Below are 26,648 nucleotides of genomic sequence, written 5' to 3'. Positions count from 1 at the left end.
CCTCCTGTCCACTGCCCCCCCCTCCTGTCCACTGCCCCCCCCCTCCTGTCCACTGCCCCCCCCCCTCCTGTCCACTGCCCCCCCCCCCTCCTGTCCACTGCAGGAAATGCAGGGGGAGGAATCCATGCCTTTGAGGCGCCCCCCCCCCTCCCTTTGACGCCCCCCCCCTCCCTTTGACGCCCCCCCCCTCCCTTTGACGCCCCCCCTCCCTTTGACGCCCCCCCCCCTCCCTTTGACGCCCCCCCCCTCTCCCTTTGACGCCCCCCCCTCTCCCTTTGACGCCCCCCCCCCCTCCCTTTGACGCCCCCCCCCTCCCTTTGACGCCCCCCCTCCCTTTGACGCCCCCCCCCTCCCTTTGACGCCCCCCCCCTCCCTTTGACGCCCCCCCCTCCCTTTGATGCCCCCCCCCTCCCTTTGACGCCCCCCCCCCTCCCTTTGACGCCCCCCCCCTCCCTTTGACGCCCCCCCCTCCCTTTGACGCCCCCACCCTCCCTTTGACGCCCCCCCCCTCCCTTTGACGCCCCCCCCCTCCCTTTGACGCCCCCCCCCCTCCCTTTGACGCCCCCCCCCCTCCCTTTGACGCCCCCCCCCCTCCCTTTGACGCCCCCCCCCCTCCCTTTGACGCCCCCCCCTCCCTTTGACGCCCCCCCCCCTCCCTTTGACGCCCCCCCCTCCCTTTGACGCCCCCCCCCTCCCTTTGACGCCCCCCCCTCCCTTTGACGCCCCCCCCTGCCTTTGACGCCCCCCCCTGCCTTTGATGCCCCGCGCGCACACACTGACTGACTGCCGCACGCACGCACACACTGACTGACGCGCACACAAAGCCTGACTGACGCACGCACACACTGACTGAGGCACACACTGACTGTGTGTGCGTCAGTCAGTCTGTGTGTGTTTGTGTTTCTGCCTCAGACTCACTGACGCGCGAGCAAACACACAGTGACTGACGCACACACGCTACATTAAGCTGTAAAGGAGGGAGGGAGGGAGGGAGGGGGGGGACTGGATTGATGTGAATGGGGGACAAACAGAGAGAGGGGGGAGGAGAGAGAGGAACGGGAACATTACATCCCGGGCAACGCCGGGTCTCTCAGCTAGTTATATATAAATCTGAGAGAGGGTTACAAACTGAATACGTTTCCTCCAAACTATATGTAATACTAGCTGAGAGACACGGCGTTGCCCGGGATGTAATGTTCCCGCTCCTCTCTCTCTCCTCTCTCCTCCCCCCTCTCTCTGTTTGTCCCCCATTCACATCAATCCAGTCCCCCCTCTCCCTCCTTTACAGCTCTGTTTGTCCCCCTTTACAGCTTCATGCAGTGTGTGTGCGTCAGTCATTGTGTGTGCGTCAGTCAGTCACTGTGTGTGTGCTTGCGCGTCAGTGAGTCTGACGCAGAAACACAAACACACACACAGATTGACTGACGCACACACACACACAGTGTGTGCGTGCGTGTGCGCCTCAGTCAGTGTGTGTGTGCGGCAGTCAGTGTTTGTGTGCGCGTCAGTGCGTGCGTGCGGCAGTTAGTCAGTGTGTGTGTGTGTGCGTGCGTCAGTCACTGTGTGTGTGTGTGTGTGTGTGTGGGGGGGGGTGTGCGTGCGTCAGTCACTGTGTGTGTGTGTGTGGGGGGGTGTGTGTGCGCGCGCTGCGTCAGTCAGTGTGTGTGTTAGTCAGTGTGTCAGTCAGTGTGTGTGTGTCAGTCAGTGTGTGTGTGTGTGTCAGTCAGTGTGTGTGTGTGTCAGTCAGTGTGTGTGTGTGTGTGTCAGTCAGTGTGTGTGTGTGTGTGTCAGTCAGTCAGTCAGTGTGTGTGTGTGTGTGTGTGTGTGTGTGTGTGTGTGTGTGTGTGTGGCTGGCTGTCAAAGGTTGTGTGCGTGCGGCTGTCAGGGGTTGTGTGCGTGTGCCAGTCAGTGTGTGCATGCGTCAGTCAGTGTGTGTGTGCGTGCGTCAGTCAGTGTGTGTGTGCGCGTGCGTCAGGCAGGGTTTGTGTGCGTGCGTCAGGCAGGGTTTGTGTGCGTGCGTCAGTCAGTGTGTGTATGCGCGTGCGTCAGGCAGGGTTTGTGTGCGTGCGTCAGGCAGGGTTTGTGTGCGTGCGCCAGTCAGGGTTTGTGTGCGTGCATCAGTCAGGGTGTGTCTGCGGGCGCCTGTCAGGGTTTGTGTGCGTGCGTCAGTCAAAGGGCAGACGCGGGGGGGGGGAGGGTGTGAAGGGCAGGCGTGGGGGGGGGGTGAAGGGCAGGCGTCGGGGGGGGTTGAAGGGCAGGCGGGGGGGTGAAGGGCAGGGGGGGTGAGGGGCAGGGGGGGTGAGGGGCAGGGGGGGTGAAGGGGAGGGGGGTGAAGGGCAGGGGGGGTGAAGGGGAGGGGGGTGAAGGGCAGGGGGGGTGAAGGGCAGGGGGGGGTGAAGGGCAGGGGTAGAGGGGGTGAAGGGCAAGGGTAGGGGGGGTGAAGGGCAAGGGTAGGGGGGGTGAAGGGCAAGGGTAGGGGGGTGAAGGGCACGGGTAGGGGGGGATGAAGGGCAGGGGTAGGGGTGAAGGGCAGGGGTAGGGGGGGTGAAGGGCAAGGATAGGGGGGGTGGGGAAGGGCAGGGGTAGGGCATGAAAGTGAGGCACAAATTGTTGGCAGGAGTAAAATGTACACACACACACACACACACACACACACACAGAGATCCGAGGAGGCTGCTTGGCACCCCCAGTGGGCGGGGAGTTAAGGTAGCGCCGGGGAGTTAAGGGAGCGGCGGGGAGTTAAGGTAGCGCCGGGGAATTAAGGGAGCGCCGGGGAGTTAAGGGAGTGCCGGGGAGTTAAGGGAGCGCCGGGGAGTTAAGGGAGTGCCGGGGAGTGAAGGTAGCGCCGGGGAGGTAAGGGAGCGTTGGCGGCTGGGGTAGGAGGGCCGTGCCGCGCTTACCCTCCATGTTTCCGGGAGCCGGTTGAGAGCGAGGCAGGAGGAACCTGCAGTTGGCGGCAGGGGCAGGAGGGCCGCGCTTCCCTTCCGTCCGGGACCCGGTGCAGGGCGGTGCACGTGATGAGGGGGACGGGGGGGGGGGGGACAGAGGGGTGTGTGTGTGTGTGTGTGTGTCCTTTGGCCCGTCACTCCGCCTCAGGCCAATGAGAGGTGTGCGGGGGCGGCCTGGCCCAAGGTCCAATGGGATTGCCGCTAGGGACACAGGGAGACACATACAGACATAGCCACATAGGACGCTTTCAGAAATATATAGTAGATATATATATATACAGCAATATTTAAGGAGCAATTCATGCTTTTTTAATTACTTTTTTTTTTTTTAAAAAACATAGGTTTGAAGCAGGGGTTCTCCTGAGCTGAACCCCATTAATTTCAGCTCCGGGGTCCCCCTTCTTCCTGAGATAAAGACCTACAAAGCTGGTGCCGGCATCTCGTCACGTGGGCCAATAGGAAGCCGCAGGGCGCGGGAGCTGTGAAACTCCGCCATTACATGATCCCAGCTAGCCAGAGTGGCTACCGGCACCCCCTACAGAAGTAAGGATCACCCGAACCAGGTGGTCCCCGGAGCTGAAATTAACGGGGGAAATTAACGGAGACCCCCTGCTTCAATGCTATGTAAAAAAAAAATTACAACAGAAATCCCCAGCTTGGATTGTTGTTTTAAGGACCGCCTTCTCGCACAAGATTAAAATGCGCTACATCTGCATAATTTGCAAACTTATTTCACCTCGACACCGGTCACAGCTGCGTTCAGTTTTGCAACGGGTTTCCTCCCTCCGTTAATACCGAAAGATCCACCATAATTATTTGATCCCAAAGAATTTGGAATGATTATCAATTTCATGTTTTTGTTTATATGCTAAGAATGTGGACGTAGAAATCCCGCTTCAGTATAAACACTTCGGAGGAAAGGATTTGTTATATTGTCTGCAGAAGAGGCCATTGGCCCCAAGACTTCTGAAACGAGGAACGTCTGCTTTCCTGTGATTTACGTTTGGTTCTTCTCTTGACCTCTTGTTCTTCAACTGGTTACAGTAGAAATGCCATTTTTTTCCCATAAAGATGGAATGTTTATTGTTTCTTTTTCATGTATTACTTTTTGTCTTAATCCTCTTAAAATTGGGATCAAACTAAGTACCTTTTGATAAGGCTCCAACATCAATGGGAATTTACTGCGCAAACACTTGCATTTCTCAGAAAAACATCAGTCATTTAATAAAATAGGCTATCCTTGACCAAGTCTTTCACTGCTGTACTGAAGATCTTTATAGAACCTTCAACACAAATGAATATTAATGTAATTCATTCTTCTTTGTGGATTACTTAATTATGAAACATAAATATTTCCTGTTGTACCCCCATCTAGCTCCTGCCACTATTGTCTGGTTCTAGACAAATGTAAGCCGTTGAGTTTATTGTTTCTGTTTCATAGGTTTTTTTTTTTAAGGCCACCTTAAGGCCTCGGGCATGGTCAGCGCTTAGGCGCTGACCCATGCTGAGGCGCGCTTACGCTCAGCAGTGAGCCCCTGCAGCCGCAATGAGAGCGGCTATAGCAGGGGCTCGCGCACGCTTCCGCAAGCGTGCGGAAGCGTGGGTCTTAAGAAAATTTTAGTTTTGGCGCTCACAGGAGCGCAGGGCTGGTCACGTGAGCGGTTCGCCCAATGAGGGCGAACCAGCTCTGTGATGTCACTGGCCCGCCCCCCGACACACCCCCAGACGGCGCGCTAACCAAGGCCAGGGAAAGCACCCGCTCGGGCTGAGTCACCATGGACTCAGCCTAAGCAATATTGTACACTTTTTTTTTTAATATAATCTGTTCTGTAGTATGAGATACTTACTGCATTTTTTTATTATTATTAAACTCTTAGGCCCGGGCCATAGATGTTTGGGGAGAGCGGAGGCGCGCTAACGCTGAAGCTCGCCTGCATCAGTTAGCGCGATTGCACGGACTGGCGAGCCAGCGTGCGCGAAGGTAGCCGGGGGGAGGTGGTTGGAGGCGGGGTCAGTGCGTCGCTGGGCCAATCGCCCGCGACGCACTGACGTCAATGTCATGGCGCTGACGTCATGGCGCCGTGACGTTGACGCTGGTGTGCTGCGATTGGAGGGTTTCAGCCGACAGCGCGCTGAAAAACAGCTTGGCGCTCGTCTGAAACCTCCAACTCCTGAGCACGCCTCGCGTGAGCCCCCTCTCAAGGCATCCTCATTGAGGATGCAGGGGCTCAGCGCGGAGCGTCCGCACGGCTCAGCACGGCCTGTCCATCTATGGACACGGCCTTAATGCCATTTTAATGAGTTTTAATACACTGAGCATCTTCTGATCTCTGTAGCAGGTTTAGCCCATCTCCCCAGCAGTGCAAGATCTTTGCAACACTTTCTTGTTTGTGATCATTTGTTGCCAGTATTCCCAACAGTTTGAGCTACAAACTGTAACAATATATATATATATATATAATGTTATCTTAGTAATATAAGGATACATTGTAATTTGACCTTGTTAATTTGGTCAAATTAATGGAGTATTTATCAGCTCTTCTAAACCAAAAAATTGACCAATTCAACAGGGTTGAATTGTGTGGCCCTACAATTAAAATAGCATATAAGTAGGCCTGGAGGAAGCTGGTTGGTTCTCCCGCTTGAGTTGCAAATACACTGCGCTGCCCTCCCCCCCCCCCCCCTGGCTGGGGGCGGTTTCCGACGGGGCAAGGGGGGGGACACTATCTCCCTCTTCTTCCTGTCCCACCTTCAGTCTCACCCTCCCCCCCCCATCCCCTTCCCACCCCTCCTATATCTCTTTCCTCCCTCTTTCTTTGCCTGTCCTTTTCTACCTACTCCAAGAAGTTAAGAGGAGTCTCTCTATCTGTATGCCCGACGCAGTCTACCTGTTAGGCTAAGGCCCCGGTCACGGCGCTGTAATGCGCGCCCGCGCTTTTGGCTGCGCGTTCCGGCGATTCCCCGGTCTGCAGCTAACTGCAGGAGCAGAGACCAGGGGGGGGGCGTGGTGGAGGAGTGACGGGGCGCGGCCATGATGTCACTCGGCAGGTTCGCCCTCATTGGCTGAACCGCCGGGGGGCGTGCCTAATCGCTCGACGCGAGTTCCTGCTCTCAATTCTATTGAGAGCAGGAGTAGCTCTCGCTCGAGCGCTGCGGCCCCCCCTCGCAGCGGGCCCGGCGCCATTGCGGGGAGGGCTCTCGTGAGCGCAGCGTCCGCCACAGCGGACGCTGTAGCAGGCAGCGGGGGCAAGGCCTTAGGCTCTTAGTGACTTTTTGTTTTGTGCATTCTGTACCGGGTGCATATGACTTTCGAAAATGATATTGAACTAATGTTGTACTCCTCCTGGAAAACCAATAACAATGTTTGTCAAAAAAAAGAAAAGAATACATTGTAGCTGCTGAGTTACACGGACTGAAGAATTGATGGAAACTGAAAGGCAGCCATTTAGTGAGCCCTGGGAAGCAGGATCTTTGCTGATCGATCATGAGAGAACTAATAGATCAGCAGCTTAGGTAATTAATTTTCAATAAAGGTAATCAAAAGCAGCCTATATTAAAACAAAAATGTATTTAAAAAAAATTGTGAAGTGCTGCTTGGATTGTCTCTTTAACGGGAAACCAAGAGAATTCATGTTAACTCTTTACATTGAGTGATGAAATCCCATTTTCTTGATTTACAGTGGAAGTCTGGGCACTTTCGAGCACATTTCTCCATTTAAGCACTCTGGAATTGATCCCTGAAAGTTTGGTAGTTTTTTGTGCATTGGTATGCTGATCCATGGTTTTAAACCTAATAAAAGTATGCATTATTATCAATACAGCTTAATCATGGATTGATTAATAATGTATTATTTGTAATATAATGTAATATCCCCGGAGATGAACAATATGTACTGCTGCTTTAAATGAACCAATTATCTGTTCTGAACAGGAACTATGCATTTGTGGTCAGAGAGATTGGAAAGATTTATACCAATTTTCTTCCACATTGAAATTGCCTGCATAGCTTCTAAATCAAAGCATTTTGACCCCAAATATAAAGGAACAGCATGGATTTGTTTAATGGATGTGTTAGTTTATGTAAAGGATAAGTTTGTTTATATAATAGCTGTGCAAGTTTATTTTGCATGATTGCTAAATATTTTACTTCATGTTCAGACACTGTCTTTGGATATATATGTCTATCAGCTATTGTAGAAGAAGTCGGGGCACTCACAGGTCTTCTTCTTTGCCGAATAAATTATTTATTACAAAAGAGATCGACATTATGGTCCTAACTAGGACCTTTAACTGACAGCTGCTATGAATATAAACTCCAAAGCACCCAGGCATTTAAATATGGATTTGTGAGTGGTGGTCTTACTGTGTTTATGAATTAAGCAGAAATAGTCGTGTTAGTCCAGCTGCGATAGTGCAGAGTATTTTAGACTTCAGGTTTAGGTTAATTAAATATTTTGTATTTACTTTTTTAATGAATTTAAATATTTTGTGTAACAATTTATTGTCGTATTTATGTATGTATGAATTTATGTATTCATTCATTCTTTGGCACCAGGTTTTCCAATTGCACTAATGAGCCCAATTGAGGCTGTTGGGTGTATTTTGTAAGTTATTGCACTCGCCGGCTGTTTTCAATTTACCAGTCACTATTTAAATAGTGTGGACATCCAATCATTCATACCTTGATGAAGTCACGTTGTGTGACGAAACGAATTGGGACCCTGTTGATTGCATGCTATGTCACCACGCGGCTGTGCTCCGAGATACTAGCGCCACCACCTGTGGTTAATCACCAGCCTTTGATTGGTTAGACACTTTTTGCTACAAACATTGTGTCACTTTGCCTTGGATGGCGTGGGGTTACCTCTATCCCGCTGACTGAGTGGAAGGACCCCGGATCACTAAGTGGGATGTCGGCTGTCCATGTGGCACCGTGAGATGATCACCACCATCGTGAGATTTTATATCTCTCAAACTCGCTTATTTTTGCTACGTGTGTGTGTGTGTGTGTGTGTGTGTGTGTGTGTGTGTGTGTGTGTGTGTGTGAAGCTAACAGCCTTTTTTACTGTGATATTAAATGTCAACACAGAGTTATGCTATGTGACACACACTTAATCTCTTTATTTATATACACACACACACACACACACACACACACACACACACACACACACACACACACACACACACACACACACACACACACACTGTATCAGCCATTGCACAAATCAGATGAGCAAATGAAAAATGTTTTCCCACAACTTCACTGGGAAAAAAAAGTAAATAATATTTAAAATATTTAGTTGGTTCCCATACAAATCCTATTAAATCAAGCTTCCAAATAGAGAGCTACAATAATTACATTGAATTCAATGTCAATGTTTGAGTCTGTAAGCAGCGCTTCGTTAGACATAACTATTTTAAATTACAACTGACAAGAATAGCTTGAAATGTTGACATTATATGTAATGTTATTTAATTACTGGAGACATCAAGCGCCAAGAACCAAAATCAGTGAGATTTAGGGGTTCTGCAATAGAGATGTGCTTCTCATTGACTTGTAGTCAGCGTTGACATGTCTGATTTAAACATTTGTTTTTTTTGATAGTGAAGTGTCTGCGTTTGGCCCAGTGATATTTTGAGTACATTCAATTTATTTTGGTTATTTTCTTGCACGATGCCGAAGCAGAGTGTCTTCGTAACACAAGCTAACATTTTACAAAGAATTCTGTACTTGCTGTTCGAGCATTGCCTTAAGTTGTTATACGGCACACAGTGCCGCTATCCGTGTATAAGACTATATTGGTATCGTAATGTGACTTACCTACATTTTCCACTATTTACAGCAGTGTTTTCAACCAGGGGTCCCTGCAATTTTCAGTGTACCAAACACAGAAGCATTTACAAAGCATCTGATCTCAGAAACGCTATTAGAGAGGGTTGGGGAACCTTACAATGCATCTGACCTCAGACGCGCTATTAGAGAGGGTTTGGGAACCTTACAATGCATCTGACCTCAGACGCGCTATTAGAGAGGGTTGGGGAACCTTAGAATGCATCTGACCTCAGACGCGCTATTAGAGAGGGTTGGGGTTAGTTACAATGCATCTGATCTCAGGCACGCTATTAGAGAGGTTTGGGGTTCCTTACAATGCATCTGATCTCAGACGCACTGTTAGGCCTTGCCCCCGCTGCCTACTGCAGCGCCCGCTGTGGTGGACGCTGCACGGACGAGAGCCCTCCCCTCAATGGCGCCGGGCCCGCTGCGAGGGTGGGCCGCAGCGCTGGGGCGAGAGTTGCTCCTGCTCTCAATAGAATTGAGAGCAGGACTCGCGACGAGCGATAAGGCACGCCCCCCGGCGGTTCAGCCAATGAGGGCGAACCTGCCGGGTGACGTCATGGCCGCGCCCCCGTCACTCCCCCGCCACGCCCCCCCCCCCCGGTCTGTCTTCCTGTAGTGAGCTGCAGACCGGGGAATCGGCTGCACGCGCCGCCAATCTCGCGGGCGCGCGTTGCAGCAGAGTTACAGGGCCTTAGCCTTAGAGAGGGTTGGGGCTCCTTACAATGTTTCTGATCTCAGACGCACTTTTAGAGAGGGTTGGGGTTCTACAGAATTTCACAATATAATTATAGGGTTTCTTAACAAAAAAAAAGGTTAAAAACACGGATTTAAAGGCTGGCATCTTTTCTGCATTTACTTATGCACTTTAATGTCTGAAAGCATTTTTTCTTGCCACCTATTTTTATTTTGTATAACTCCTGTCCAATTTATTTGCCACCAGTCAATCTCCACCTTATGAAGACAAAGTAAACCTGCCTCCGTTAGGAAGTCTTCTCTGAAGACCTCTTCATCCTATCTTTGACTCTAGGCTCCCCCATTAATTGTATCCCCATTGTAGTGTTCTTTTAGTTTTCCATTGCCCATGTTTGATTGTGTCTGTGTACAATGCAGATTTGAATCTCAAGCTATTGGACAAGCTATGTATCTTTTATCTCTGTATTAACAGCCATAACAAGTAATGGCACTGTGACTGAATGTAAGACAGCAGTTACACAGCTGAGTGCCACCCGCCACCTTATTTTGTGCCGTACGTTAATTTGTAATGTACCATAAGAAAAGACCCCGGACAGCATTTGGTGCACCAACACGTGATTAATTCAAGTGCAGGAGCGGATGCTCAACCACCGAAAATCGAAGGAATGTAAGACATCACAATCGTTGTACACAAAGGAGACAGACTCTTGACATTGTATAAACCAGGGGAGCTCAACTCCTCAACCCTCCCCAACAAGTCAGGTTTACAGGATATACCAGCTTCAGCACAGGTGGCTCCATCTTTGACTGAGCCACCTGTGCTGAAGCAGGGATATCCTGAAAACCTGACCTGTTGGGGGGGGGGGGGGAGTGGGTGGGGGGCTTGAGGACAGGAGTTTGACCACCCCTGGTTGAAGATATAAACCACAACAGAAAAGCCTACATTGTTGCTAAAATAGATCACGTGTTCTTTAGAAATAAATCCGGAAGACGTTTAGGAATATAAATAAGGTAGTGCCATGCCGCTGGCCACTGATTTATGGGTTATTGGGGAATCGTCAATATTTGTGTCTTTATTTTTTAAAGAGCTGCATACACACTCCAGCTCTTGAGGGAGAATAAATACAATTCAGGATGCACCCTCTGAGGTTTCACTGGATACGATCACTTCCTCTTGAATGAAATGGTTTGGAGAGAACAGATGTTGTGCGTGAAAGGCAGCGAGTAATGGCAGATGACCAGCAAGGGTCATGACTACACTTTAGGTTAAAAGAGTCTGCTATAAATTTCTATGGTATAAAACTTTAGTATAGCAATTGCAAATGTTGTGTTCCCCTTATTTTATGCATTTTTTTTTCTCCCCCAAGCCATTTATTCTGAGAAAGGTCTGTAAATAAAGGCAGACGGGCCGCTCGCAAGTTTCTCCCTTCCACTACTCTACATTGCAGTCCCCGGGTGTTAATCTTTGTGCTGGGGAATTATTACCTTTACCCAAATAAACTGTGACTGGCAACCGTGCAAACCTTCTCACCAAGCAACGGTCTGGTTTTGCGCTAAGGTTTGGGAGTGTGTCAGGAGAAATGTTCACAAAGCCAGCAAACTCTCGGAAAAAATGTGTTAGCAGCATGTAAAAATCTCATGGTTTCAGGTGGCCAACTGTGAAATCATTCAGCCCCCCAAAATATTTTCCTGTCATTTCTATTTTTTTTTGCTTTATTCTTTTGCATGTGTGTGTGTGTGTGTGTGTGTGTGTGTGTGTGTGTGTGTGTGTGTATGTATGTGTATCTTTATTTATATAGCGCCATCCAGGTACACAGCGCTTTACAATACAAGTGACATAATATAACACAATGGGAATAAGGGCTTCGGACAAAGCATCAGGAAAAGAATTTCCTGCCCCGAAGTGCTGTCAATGTAAGTGGGGAGACCGTACAGAGACAGTAGGAGGGTGTGTATGATTGATTTATGCGATCACAACTGCAAATGTTAGTTTGCTGATTTATTTGTTTAGGTACCTTTGTTCTAAAAAAGCTTCAAAGTGTAATATATCTGCACAAGGAATCTCTAGCCCGCAGAGCTTGCAGTTATTTTTGCCACTAAAAAAAAATATTTTAAATCCATTGCACAAAGAATAACGCTTTTTTTGTCCTTTTGAACCACAGCAAGCTAAACTCCATTCTTCCCAGCTTTGTGTTAGTAGTAGTTGTAGTACTACTAGTAGTGTGTGTGTGTGTGTTAGTTACACTTCAAAGCAATATTGACCTCAGGTCAGTAGGTTCCGAAATAGAACCAACTACAGCTCAACCCCCTTATAACGCTGTGCTTGGGGTCCAAAGAATCACATCGCGCTATAAGCGGATCGCGATAGAAATAATGTACAATTGTGTGCATTGTACAATAAAGTATTTAAGATAACAATAATTGTGTTGTAAAGTATTCATAAATACAAAAGTTGGGAGCCACGCCTGCATCGCGTTATAAGCGGATCCGCGTTGTAACGGATCGCGTTATAACTGGGTTGAGCTGTACTTGCTGCTTATCTGTCTAAATGTAGCTGCGGGGTTGGATAGTTGTTTAATGGAGCCATTTCATGTTTGCTTATTTGAAGCACAGGGCGGTGATTTTGTTGGGTTACACTGGGTGTGGTGAATATCATTTCTAAGCATTTTACCAGAGCACAGTGTTTATAGCTGCTTCAACCCTATTTTTATTTTTTTAACACACACGGTTGCTTGAACTGCTCCTTTTATATTGAGCCGTAAGTGACACATTCACGTGCCCAATTTTGCCAGCCATGAAGCCCAATGACCCAATAAATGCATGCTAATAATTTCTTAGAAACCTCATTGTTTTACGTACACCACTATGACCTTCCACTTCTGTTTGCGGTCAGCTGTCCATTGAGGGATTTAAAGCATCAATCCATTAATTTATCATTTTATTATTCTAGCAAGACGCCAGCATCCTGTTTTTTTTTACTGTAGTACAGCTGTATTTCCAGCTGGGTGCTTAAGGGAGCGTTATCTAAATGATCTGTTATTCAAGTTCCTCTTAATTCCGTATCAGCCCATGAGCCCAACACCTCCTTTGTTTTTCATTAGTTTTAAAGATGCCTTCCCGTGCGTTGGCTTACACAAATGAGTTGTATAACTTCTTACTATTTCATAATGGATACTCTTATCTTTTTAGTTTCACATTATATTTCTTATGTTACAAAAAAAAATATATATATATATGCAGAATAAATGAGTTCTTCAGTATTAGGTGATACCTTTTTTGATTGGACTAACAATTTATGTCATAGGACAAGCTTTCGAGAGTTATCCTCTCCTTCAGGTCAAGCAATACTGATATACAGAGGATTCAATGGCTAAAACAGTGTAGAGAGAGGGGGGGAAAAACAGATATTTACTGTAGATAAGGTAGGGTGTTAAATGTGTTTGAAGTCCACCTTTCTTTGACACTGTCCCCTGGCTTCAAACACATTTAACACCCTACCTTATCTACAGTAAATATCTGTTTTTTCCCCCTCTCTCTACACTGTTTTAGCCATTGAATCCTCTGTATATCAGTATTGCTTGACCTGAAGAAGAGAGGATAACTCTCGAAAGCTTGTCCTATGACATAAATTGTTAGTCCAATCAAAAAAGGTATCACCTAATACTGAAGAACTCATTTATTCTGCACTATCGCAACTGGACTAACACGGCTATTTTCTGATTATATATATATATATATATATATATATATATATATATATATAAACTCTGCCAACCTACTTTTGTCATCTCTATAATTACAGAAATATCAGCCAACTTTCTGAAGATAATCTCTGAATACTTTCTGCATCTGTAGGAATTCATCCTTAAGGATCAGTGTAAAAAAATAAAATACAAAAAAAGTCCAGATTCCATAAAAAAATAATTCAATTAATTCGTATTTATGTGCTGGAAACTTGTATGTTTTTAAGATAAAATACAAGCACTGTTTTATGTCCACAATTATCAGAATATTTTGAGGTCCCTTAGGCTTTTCCTGCGCACATCTCTCATATCTGAGTGGTAGTCTATTTATTAATCAGTGACCATTTTGCAAATATTTGAATTTTTTAACATACTGTAGGATTGACGCAGGGGGTCTCCGGAGCTGAACCCCATTAATTTTAGCTCTGTGGGAACCCCCTGCTTCTGGAGATCCAGTGTGGATTCCCAGGGCCACATACAGCTTTGCCGGAGACTAGGGCTAGAGTTTCCACGGCTCCCCCCTCTTCCCAGTGTCGGCAGCCTTGCGAGACCCCCCATCTCTCACATCCCCACCCACTCCCACACCCCCACCCCCACTTTCTTTCCTCCATGCTCCGACCTCTCTCTCCCATGCCCCATGCCTCTCCCATGCCCCCTACCTCTCTCTTCCACACCCCCACCTCTCTCCCCCACCTCTCTCTTTCCTCCACCTCTCTTCCCTCCGAACTCTCTCTCCCCCCCACCTCTCTCTTATCGCCGAACTCTCTCTCCCCCCACCTCTCTCTTATCGCCGAACTCTCTCCCCCAGACATCATCTTTATATAGAATGCTCTCCAGAGATACTGCTCATCTGTTCTATACTTGTATTGGATGTGTAGGGTCTGAGGAAAGGGCGTTTGTGCCCTGAGACGCCACACTATGATTGCACCTGCTCTCAAATGGATTAAACAGAGTAAGCGTAAACAAAGGAGAAAATAATTCCTACAGAAAGCACTCTGCCCCTACTAATATATACAGTTTAATATTATAATGAACAGAAGAGATACAACTAAGTGTAATTTAAAACCTAGAAGACGCTAAATGCTGAATTAGTTCCCCAAAACTGCATGCATACAAATTATAGCAGTTGTGAAGGAAGCACACAGGGATCAAAACGGTAAAAAGCTTACTCTGTTCTTTTCTCCTTTGTTTACATATAGTGCACATTCCCTTTAGCACCCCTCTAGTACTGTACGTAATATGTTTACAAGCTGAGAAGAGTCCTCCCGCTGTGCTACACAGTGCAAGCTTTTTACCGTTTTGATCCCTGTGTGCTTCCTTCACAACTGCCATCATTTGTATCCTTCTGGACCCAGCATTGAGATGCCGGGATTAACGGAGTGAGCACCAGTGAGACAATACCGTATCAGGATATTTGTGAGTGACGGAGGGCCACTTTCTCTATACTATTTATATGGGGAAATATCCTCTCGTATAAAAGGAGAATGTAGCTGACTTTAAAAGAACAGAAAAATGATTCTCTGAAAAACTATTTGAAAAGCAAACGGCATTAAGAATACGTTTCCCTTCAGTGTTTCTCTCGCACAAGGATTTCCCCATCAAAGGTTTTGAATAGGGATTCACCTTTTAATATCTTGATGGTCCCAGGAGGTGGCAGTCATTAGCTACCAATGTGGTAGTGAAGAGTCACAGCCGTGGCAGAGGATATTCTGCGGGGACGTTGGAAGGAAGGTCAATGTAGTAGCGGTGTGGACCAGGGGTGCGCAAAGTTTTTAACCTGCACCCCCCCCCCCCCCCCGCCTGCTTACCTCCTGGCTCGCCCTCCCCCCCCCCCTCCTCGGCTTCGACGTCAAATGATGTTGCGGGGTCATGTGACGCCACGTTGCCATGGCAAAGAGACATCACGTGACCCCGCGGCGCCTTTTGATGCCGGTTACCATGGTGACGCATCGCCGAAGACCAGGTAGGAAAAGCTGCAGAGGCCTTGCGCTGTCCCCCGGCATTTAATTTAAATGCCCTGGGTGACAGCGCAGGACCTCTGTAGCCGCCGTGCCCCCCCCCCCCCCTGGAAATTCACCAGCTCCCCCTATGGGTGCGCCCCCCACTTTGCACACCACTGGTGTGGACGATACTTCTACATAGGCAGGGAGGTTAGAGAAGGTGCCCTTTTATTTATGGTTCCCAGAAATAAATATAGATTTAGACAATATTAGCTTGTCTTATACAGGTAGTCCTTGTTATCCAACGTTTCACTTTACAACAAATGGCATATCCAACGCTTTACAATGCAACCCTAAGGGCCGTTTGTCGACGCCGGAATGCATTGTCCAACAATCACCGCCGCTGATTAACATGGGACTCTCTTTACAGCGGTTTCACTACTTCCAAAACGGATTCCGTTGGATAACCGAGGACCGCCTGTAGTATCAATTATTAATGCAAATAAAAAAGGTGTCACCTAAAACTGAAGTACTCCTTTACTCACAACTGGACTAACGTGGCTATTAATTCAGAGAATATTATTGAGAGGCAACACAAACCTTTTCTTCTTCCATGCCATGTTCTGTAACACTGAGTGGTGCACATCCCGACTTGCCCTCCTTTTTCAGATGGGCCATGTTTTCTTTCTTTCTTCTTGGTGGTGTGCCTCTCATCTTTTCTTAATCAAGATGGGGAGGGAGGGGGGTTGTGGTCACTGATGACTCTTAGCAAAGTATGTAATGAATATAAATAAATTGTTCATATGTCGGCTTTATACAACTTTCTAGAGTTTGAAGATTCTCTTACCAGCATTTACCGATTTTAAACATTCTGTGTTTTGTTGGCAAATCTATATCCACTTTGTAACCTATGTCATTATTTTCATACTGTACACCTAGGCCATGTGTTAAACGGTAAGAGACGGAGGATTTAAAAGCACAGTTTTCATGATTACATACACTTGGTTTAAGAGGTAAACCTGGGTGATAGACAACAAAGACAAATCAGTATTTAAACTGTAAACCAAAACTTAGGATGAGTTTGACGTCCTCTGCGACTCTCTCTTGCATGAAGTGACTGTGTTTGTGGAGTTTGATCTTCCATATCCTTTACAGGAAAAGTATCCTCTCCTTTCTGCTGAAAGGTTTGCTTGAGGTCTGCTTCAATCCGTTTGAAGAAACGAATTATATTATATAGTGGTTTACAAAATGTGCTCCTTTTTTTGACCGGAGTAGCACCACCGCCAAATCGCCCTATTTTAGTTTAGTTTTTTTTTTATACCTTTTCCATGTGGATGTGTTAATTCATCCTCGATGACATTTTGGTATGGAGCTGAAACAATGCATTGCATGTTGCAGATGTTCAGCCTTCCAAATATATTTGGGACACATTTAAAACTGAAATGGTGCAGTCCCCAAAATAATTACTCGACCTAGCTTCTTTAAAATCGTGTTCCTGGAGAACTAATCGGGATGGAAAAAATTAAAGTAGTTGACTTACAATTGGTGGACGAAGCTGAATTACCCAAAACTATATAACTATCTTTTTTAACATTTCCCCTTTTTGCTCTGTTTCAAACTGGTACCGCTGTCTTTACTGGTCTGGAAGACTGCGGGTTCCTTTTCAAGAAGAGGACATTGACTTTGTTTAGAATATATCAAGCCTTTTCCAATTAGACTTGTACATTGTGGTATTACAGATTTGCAGTGCATGGTGTGTTTTATTCCTCCTTTGCTGCAGGAGAAGTTTTGCACTGCACTGCTTCCCTTTGTGTTTCAGTCCTTGGTGACAGTGAAGGAGTTTTTCGTAAAAGCCCAGCGCTTGCAACCTTCAGGCCCTATTGGCCGATCGGACATTATCACGCCATTAAAGGCCACGCAGATGCAACACAACAGAAGTATAAACACTGAAAGCGTGAGAATCTATTTGACATCCGCAATGACCAACTCCTTCAAAATGCAAACCTCGTGTAAACATATGGAAATGTTATCGTCTCTTATGATAGCCAAATCCATCACTAGCATTCCTAACGTAGCTCTCTGCTGAAAGAGGACCAATTTTCTGCTAGGACATTTAATTCCTGTCTGATTGCTCTTCCACTTTCTACTGTCCACTCTGCAGCTTACAAGCATATGCTAAAGTTTACTTAAATAGTAAATTCTACTCTAAAGTTCAGATTTCAGATTTGATGCTTTCCAACTGAAGCATATCAACATTTAAAGAGGCAATCCAAGCGGCACTTTAAAAAAATAAAAATAAAAAAAATATTTTAGCGACGAAACGCCCGGCGCTGCGTCATCACCTTGCAACACGATGGTGGCCGGATCGCGCCGCGTGTTCTCTTCTGGCTAGTAGCAGTGAAGTGATCCATCTACATCGGGACACTTCCTACTTTGCAACGGGTGATTTGGAGCAGGAGGAGCTTTGATACGGTCCTCCTACATCGTTGGCGGTGATATGATGCACTAATGCGTGTTTTTATCTGATTTCCTGTAAGTGCGCGTGATCCCTTTGTTTGTTTTCTCCCCTTCCCCAATAAATTTCATATTGCGCTATGGGGTTGCGCTCTCTGTTTTTTCTTTTAAGGTACCGATAGGATTTGGTTGATCCTTATGAGAGTTGCATCCTGTCCCCACAGCAGGAATTGCACTGTATTAATTTAATCTCTTCTGGAAGGAACATTTGGGACTGGTTATTTGTTGTGTGTTGTTTGTGTCTTATATGTCCTGCTCTGTAATGTGTTATTGTACTAATAACATGTACTAATAACATGCTTCTGTTATTAACCCCTTGTGTGCTGCTTATTCAACAAATATCCGGGTTTTTATATATATATATATATATATATATATATATATATATATATATATATATATATATATATATAGTTCTTGTACTGTTTTTGGTTTATTAATTTATTCTTGAGGATTAGCGCAACTTTATTTGTTATATATATATATATATATATTTTTTTTAAGTGCCTCCCTCTTCGACTGTCTCACTTTAAAGTGCTTATCAGACTGAATTGACATAAGTTAATTATCAAAATATTTCTGAATCTAAATGTCTTATTCTGAACAAAGTAATAAACGTCGCTGTTAGATGCAAATAAAAGAGTCTGTTATTGGAGGTAGAAACCAAATGAAAGTGTAATTCCTTTGTGGGCTCAGCCCTGGAAATGAGAAGTGGATAGATGCTGTACTCCGTATTGGTGTACTTGTACACTCCCTCAAAGCCACTCTGTCCTCTAGCCAATGCTAATTACACATTGGGATAATACTCATGCAAAGCAGAGTCTTATATGTAGTAACAAAGGGGGAAGTGTGAATTGGTGGTATGACTGTCTATGTAATTTGGCTGCAACCAAACCGCAGATGATGTTCCGCCGCCACGCATCTCGCCGCCAGGACAACTCACCTGTGGGACACCTATCCGCTTCACATCCGGCCGATCCGACAAGAAGCCAACTCAGATAAGCGCATCTTGTGCGTGTAGCGTGTCCTGCGCGGGACCACTACACTACCTAGACTGCCCAATGTCTTGTGCGGGACATTTAAAGATGGCGTGTCAGAGAGGGCGGTCTAGGCAGTGTAGTGGTCCCACGTGGGACATTTTAAAAATGCATTTATTGGAGCTAGCTTCTTGTCAGAGCTTGTTCGGGTGGTAGTGCGCAGGAGTGTACGCGTCTTATTGTTGGAGCGGGCTCAGCGGGACATTGACATCATGGTGAAATGTGAAGTGACCATGTGCCCTGTGGCCAGGTATTCTTAAAGTGAGTTGTCCAAGCGACAACATGCATGGCGGCTGAGTGCCGGCGGCATTTTGGTCACGGCCAAACGGCCCATTCCAATGGTATGATACCTTTTATTGAACCAACAAGTCGTTAATGGGTTACAAGCTTTCGCATTTCTTAGGGTCCTTCATTGGGTAGGGCAGAAATACAGAAACACAATTATTTTATACAGTGTTTGTAAGAGAGATATTTGGTTACAAGGGATGTAGAGAGGAAGTGGGAAGATAAGACAGAAACAGCTAGCCTACTGTTAAAATTAACAGTAGAAACATAGAAGGCTTTACTCTATTGAAATGCAAAAGCTGCCAGTGGGGACATAAGTTTGGGGGGGACGGGACATGATTTACTGCAATCTAAGTTCCTAAGACTTGGTGCCTCCGCCATTGTCAAACCAATTGTTTCCATAGTCAACTCTATTCTATCTGCAGGCCATATCCCTAAGACCTGGAAAACTGCCAGAGTTTTCCCAATCTTCAAACGTGGGGACAAAAACACTGTCTCAATCTACAGGCTAATCCCTCTTCTCCCAATGCTATCCAAAGTCATGGAAAAATGTGTTCACTCCCAATTAAACGATTACTACAGTATATCAAGACAAATTTCCCTAGCCAATTCCAATCTGGCTTGTGCCCCAAACACTCCACGTTAACTACCCTGCTAAAAGTTTGCAATGAAATCCAGTGTCGAATGGAACAGGGACAACTCACTGGTCCAATAATAAAATTATCATGTTATCTTGCTTAACAAACTCCAGTGCTCTGGAATAGGGAAGCATTCTTTAAACTGGTTTCATTCCTACCTATCCGGTAGATCCCAACATGTGTCCATCTCGGGCTCTACCTCCAGCCACTTGGATATCAAATGTAGTGTTCCGCAAGGCTATGTTCTGGGGCCCCTACTCTTCTCAGTGTTCATCAATGATTTTCCTACAGCTTGTAAGGAAGCCTCAATACACATTATGTAGATGACACAATCTTATATGCACACAGCCGTAGCCTCTCCGACCTGGAACATATCCTTCAATCTGACTTTTTGAGGCTTGAAAATTGGATCTCCCAAAATAAACTGTTTTTAAACACTGAAAAGACTGTAGCAATGGTATTTGGGACCAAGGCTGAATTTTTAAAGCTTCCAATGACTGAGCTCCAGATCAGAAACAACGCTAAAACCACCCTAACTCCTGTTACTAGTTTTAAATACTTGGGCATATGGTTTGACTACCATTTAACATTTGGGATGCATATTGATACCCTGACATCCAAAACCTTTGCCAAACTAGGTGTACTTTATAGGAACAAATCCTCCCTAAGTCTGCTGGTCAGACAGCGTATCGCACAGCAGGTTCTAATGCCAATTATTGACTATGGGTACATAGTATATGGCTCGGCACCCCAAACCCACCTTAGCAAACTGGACACCCTGTACAATTCAATATGCCGTTTTGTTTTCCAATGAAACTACAAAACACATCACTGTGAAATGCTCAAAGAACTAGATTGGTTATCACTCGAGTCTAGGCGCAAAGTTCGTCTTTTCTGTCTTGCCTTCAAATACATTCTGGGCAAACTACCCGCCTACCTGAACAAGCTCCTCACCCCTACCACATGCAGCACCTATCTGAGATTTGACTCCAAAAGACTGTTCATGGTGGGTCCCAAGGTTCAACAAACCATCCGGCCGCTCCTCCTCTTACCGTGCACCCCAAAACTGGAACAGTCTACCGGGGACTCTGAGCCACCACCAGGCTAGGTTCTTTCAAATCTAAGGCTGTCTCACATTTTTATCTGGTCTGTAACTGTTACATACGCCTATAATATATATTATCTCTTACTGTGCATGCAATGTCTTGTATATAATGTATACTCTGTTCACTTATGTAACTGTATTTGTAACCATGTATTATTTGTCATCTTAACTCTATGCCTAGGACATACTTGAAAACGAGAGGTAACTCTCAGTGTATTACTTACTGGTTAAATATTTTATAAATAAAATAAATAAATCTTACAATAGATAGGAAAATGGGCAGACTAGATGTACCAAGTGGTTCTAATTTGACGTCATTCTAAGGCTGAGTCCATGGTAACGCAGCCCGTGCGGAGGCGCGCTGAGGCTGAGGGAAAGCGGGTGCTTTCCCTGGCCTTGGTTAGCGCGCCGTCCGGGGGCGTGTCGGGGGGCGGGCCAGTGACGTCACGCCCTCATTCTTAAGACCCACGCTTCCGCAAGCGTGCGGAAGCGTGCGCGAGCCCCTGCTAAAGCCGCTCTCATTGCGGCTGCAGGGGCTCACTGGCTTACCAGTGAGCGCGCCTCAGCACGGGTCAGCGCCTAAGCGCTGACCATGCCCGAGGCCTAAGTTTTTATGTACAAAATTTGCCCAGAGCCAGTAGCAAAGAATTGGCTGACTTGCCAACTCCTCTGGCAGCAAAGGGGTTAAAATGAGTACCAGAGACCAGCAACATAATGCACATTGGGTTGCTGGTCCTTCTTACAGAAAAGGGGAATCATTTGGATGCACTTCAGTCATCAGTGACAAATGATTAATGTTTCAGATCCAACTGAAAGCTGCGTCAGTGACGGTGCTTAATAAAGAAAATACCTAAAGTTATTTCCTTATGTCTTGTTTCCAGTTTTTTTTTTTTTTTTAACTAGTTGCATTTATCTCGAGCCAACACTTTTTAAATACAAGGAAGAAATTGATGTATCCAGGGAAGTTTGCCTCGCAGAAAGATATATATGTTTTTAAATATCCTTGGCTGCTAAAACGTGAAGTGACTAAGAGGTCTGATTCACATGTTAAGTGTGTTGAGGTATGACAAAGCAGCTGACTTTATGGGTATAGTAAGATGAGGTGTCTGCGTTGTCGTGTACAATGCTTTGGCCAAAGGGTTAAACTAAATGACCATTTTTCAAGAGAATATATAAGTATTTTACTGTGTATTTCTGTCATGTTGGATGTAGCATTGGGCTTCTCTGTCGTCTGTTGTATACATATGCCATGCTCAATAGCACTCCTTTTTGACACTTATATACATATATACAGTGTTCGACAAATCCATTCACCTACAGGCCCGTGGTGACTGGATTTGACCCTGTGGCGAACTCCTCATGGCCGACCAAGCATGGTGGGATTGGGGGTGGGACTAGGTGGCGAGTAGATTTTTGGGTGATTTGTCAACCACTGCATATATATATTTATTTTGTGGGGGCTCAGGGGTTCCTAAAAAGAGCTTGCTGGGGTTTTGTGTTTTGTTATAATAAGATGAGGTCACAAAAGGGAGAGGGGAGCGTAAAATCATTTTATTGGGTGCACTCCTATCTCAAACACAGGGTGGGTGGTGTGTATATTAATTAATTAATCACATTATGGGTATATGTTCAAAGGATCTGTTCTTACATATTCATCCACCTTGGAACTCCAGCAAGTTTCTGTGCAAGAGATACAAGGGTTAGGGTTAACATATACCCATAATGCGATGTGATTAATATACACACCACCCACCCTGTGTTTGAGATAGGAGTGCACCCAATAAAAGGATTTTTTTTTTCTCCCTTCTCCCTTTTGTGATTTCAATAGCTTTCTAGGAAGCCATTATCCTGTGGTAGCACCCTTACAGTTTAGAGCGAGCTATTTTTGTCTGCTGTTTCCATAATAAGATGAGCATGAATGATTAAATAGTGTTTAGTAATATAGTTGACAGAGTGACTGTCCCATCAATGTATTCTTTTGGAGATTATATATATATAATCTCCAAAAGAATACATTGATGAGACACCTTAACCCTGGCTGTGCTCAAAGCTGTGACCATGCAGCAAGCTTAAGCCTATAGGGAACCATGTTAAAAATGTTTTTTGAAGCAAAAAGTGGCACTGTGTGCTCATTTGCATGTCATTTCCCAGAATCCCTTGCAGCAGTGGAAGTGCTGGGTGATAATGGTGAAAGGCAGGGTTGCAGACCTGCCTAAGACATGCAGATGAGCATACAGTTGTATTTACACACACTATATATATATATATATATATATATATATATATATATATATATATATATATATATATATATAATGTGTGTAAATACAACTGTATGCTCATCTGCATGTCTTAGGCAGGTCTGCAACCCCGCCTATAAGCCTCAAGCCCATACAATGCTTCAATAACTACTACAGGTGTTTTATCTGAAATTGTTCTCGTGTGGTATCTCCCACGATCCTGACCAAGAAAGGAGCAGTTCCCTCCAAATGCACTTCCGAAGTTCTTGCAGCCTTTCAGAAACTCAAAACTGCGTTTTTGTCGGCACCTGCCCAGATTCATCACAATTCAGCCAGGCCTTTTGTTCTTGAGGTCGATGCCTCCGATGTGGTAGCAGGAGCAGTTCTCTCTCAACGTGAAGACTTTCAAAAAAGATTACACCCCTGCACCTTCTTTTCTAAGAAATTTTCCTCTGCGGAGAGGAACTATGACATCAGGGACCGAGAGGTCCTCATTATCAAGATGGCACTCAAAGAATGGTGTCATCTTTTGGAAGGAACTAGTTCACTGATCATAATTCTCACCAGCCACAAAAACCTTGAATACATAGAAAGCGCTAAGAGACTTGGGACACGCCAGGCCAGATGGGCTCTGTTCTATACTCAGGTCATTTTTATAATCTCCTTACATGCAGGCTCAAAGAATACCAAGGCTGATGCCTTGTCCTAACAATTCTCTACTGAAGACAGTCGAGACTGAAAAGGGCCCCATCGTTCCCCCTACTTGTATCATCTCCTCGGTTTCATCTCCCCTGATAAAAAAAATGCTCTTCTACTTAGAAATAGACAGCTGTACAATAACATTAAGTCAGTTAGATTGAAAAATGGCATGCTGGCTTCCAACCCTGATTTGATAGCAAAAGAATTCTGTTTATACTACTCCCAACTTTATGATGGCAGAAAAGCAGAGGCCAGTAGACAACGTCCAGACTCATTACACGAATACTTAAAATCTCTGGGTCTTCCTAGGCTAAAAGAAACCATATAGAGTCCCTCAATAAACCTATTACTAGCGAGGAGATTGCAAATACGATCAAAAAATTAAAGCAGTTCAAAGCCCCGGGGCCAGATGGCTTCTCAAACATCTCCAATAATAAAATGTCCAAACTATTAATTCCTTGGCTTCAGAAACTTTTTAATACCATCCTTAAAGGATCACAACTTCCCCCCGGTATGCTCCAAACTTCAATCTCAGTCATATATAAAAAAGGCAAAGACCCTACAAACTACATGAGGTATAGGCCTATCTCCTTGATTAATTCCGACATTTACATTTTCTCCAATATTCTCGCCACAAGACGTAATGAGTTTATGCCTGACCTGATCTACAATGATCAGGTTGGATTTATTCCAAATAGGAAGGCCGCAGATAACACAAGAAGGGCAATAAATATCATATCACACACTAAAAAAAACCAATATCCTCATTATGCTACTCTCTTTTGACGCATGGAAAGCGTTCAATAGGATTGATTGGACGTATATGCGGGGGATCTTGGAGGCATTTGGTATGCAGGGTGAGTTTTTTTTTTATCAGCAATCGTATCACTTCTTTATACTTCTCCAACAGAGAAATAAGGTGTCTTGGAGCAGCATCAGAAATAATTAACATTAAGTGAGGCACAAGACAGGAATGTCCGTTATCATCCCTATTGTTCGCCCTCTTAATAGAGTAGCTGCAAGAATAAGGGCTAACAAAGATATTAAAGGGATCGATATACTGTTGCGAGCTCAGAATATAAACTCTCTATTTGCGGACGATATTCTTTTGATAATAACCAGACCCCTGATTCCTATGGAATCACTAGGTAAGTAACAAGTTACTCTTACTATTATTTATTTAAAAAACAGAATAAGTCGGAGGCACTTAATATCAATCTCCCCCCTTACACTGCATAACCTATTGCTTTAAATTTCAATTACAAGTGGAGAACACACAGAAAAACATGGGAATTAATATCTCACAGTCATATGAGACCTTATATATAGATAACAACCCGACATCATCCGAACAATAACTAAAGACCTGCATAATTGGGCAAAGTTCAGATGATCATGGATCGGTAAAATACAATCTATTAAAATGAATGTACTTCCCTGTCGGCTATACCTCTTTCAGACGCTCCCTATTCCTTTAGAGACTAAAGACTTTATAGATCTCCAGAGACAAATAACTAGATGTTTCTGGTCAGGAAAAAGACCAAGAGTAAATTGAACAATTATGACATTACCAACTTTAAGAGGAGGTTTAGCTCAACCTTGTCTTCTATCCTACTATTCCGTTTTATGCAACTCAGAAGCTTCTTTAACCAAAGAAAGCCCAGAGACTCACTTTTCCATTTTGAAAGAATGTGTATAGATGTAGGCAACACCAAGGGCAGAATATCAAGCCTCTACGACCCATTTACCAACCCGTCCAACGACAAACCCCTCAGTTTTATTAAAAAATGGGAAAGAGACCTAGGAGAGACACTAGAGGAGGAGGACTGTGATAATATATTTGAAGCGGTGTCAAAAAGTTCAATTTGCACCACCATTAAGGAAAATGCATATAAAGTCCTAAACATGTGGCACTACTCACATATTAGACTATCTAAGATTTCACCGGGCACAGCCCCACTATGCCCCAAACAATGTGGTGACCAAGGTACTTACCTTAGCATGTGGTGGGAATGGCCAAAGGTCCAGAGGATTCGAAAAGTGATCCACAGATGGCTCCAGGGGATGTTGTCCCAGAATTTTAAGTTAGATCCTTGGCTATTTCTGTTGGGTAGACCCTCAGGCCTTCTCAGCAGAAATGAAAATAAGTTTATAGCCCAAATTGCCACAGCTTCTTCTAAGCAAAGTCTGAAATCCCTGCTCAAGCACCGGTATCGCCTTCAACACGAAGTGCCTCCACAATGAGTTTCTATTCTGGGTACATCAATCCAAGTTTGTCAGCCATAACAGAGTGAAGAAAACATCTGAATATTTATCACACACGTACTGGTGACCGGAGATTAGGAGTAATGTCAAAGAGTTTGTGGCCGCCTGTGTCACTTGTGCTCAAACCAAGGTAGCCAGAGCTCTTCCCCTGGGGCTTACTCCTACCACTGCCAATCCCTGACCGGCCTTGGAACCATTTGGCAATGTACTTTGTTGTCAAACTGCCGTCCTTTCAAAGAGTGACTACTATTCTAGTAATGTTCGATCGCTTTACTAAGCAAGCTCATTTCATTGCCCTGAAAAAAATTACCCTCCGCCTCGGAACTCTCAGAAATCTTCATCAGGGAAATCTTCCGCTTGCACCGGGGACAACCGGAGATCATCTCAGACCGGGAATCACCGTTTGTTTCCACGTTTTGGAGAGCGTTCTTTACCAAAATGGGAATTTCTCTCCATTTTTCATCAGCTTACTATCCACAGTTCCTTCGTTGCTTTGTATTCGAACAGCAGGATAACTGGGCGGAGCTGCTCTCTTTTGCTGAGTTTGCACAAAACTCCTTAAAACACAACTTCTCAAGAATCCCTATTCTTCTGTGCTTATTGGTTCCACCTTGCCGTCCTTCCGTCCTCTGTTGTGTGTGCTTCAGAAATTTATAAGAACTAACTTAGGATCGAGCTTGGCTTGAGGGTAGCTTGAGG

At 45.2% G+C, this 26,648-nt stretch overlaps 1 protein-coding gene across 2 annotated transcripts in view; it reads left to right on the top strand.

Annotated features, from left to right (window-relative positions):
* Positions 1-26,648, top strand: part of BANP (BTG3 associated nuclear protein) — a 303,313-nt gene that overhangs the window by 63,617 nt on the left and 213,048 nt on the right. The gene's annotated exons all lie outside the window — the stretch shown is intronic.

The sequence above is a fragment of the Ascaphus truei genome, chromosome 19 (assembly GCF_040206685.1).
Source record: "Ascaphus truei isolate aAscTru1 chromosome 19, aAscTru1.hap1, whole genome shotgun sequence".
In the NCBI taxonomy this organism is placed as follows: Eukaryota; Metazoa; Chordata; class Amphibia; order Anura; family Ascaphidae; genus Ascaphus; species Ascaphus truei.
Note: the sequence above shows the minus strand (reverse complement) of the source record. Positions and strands in the feature narration are given on the sequence as shown.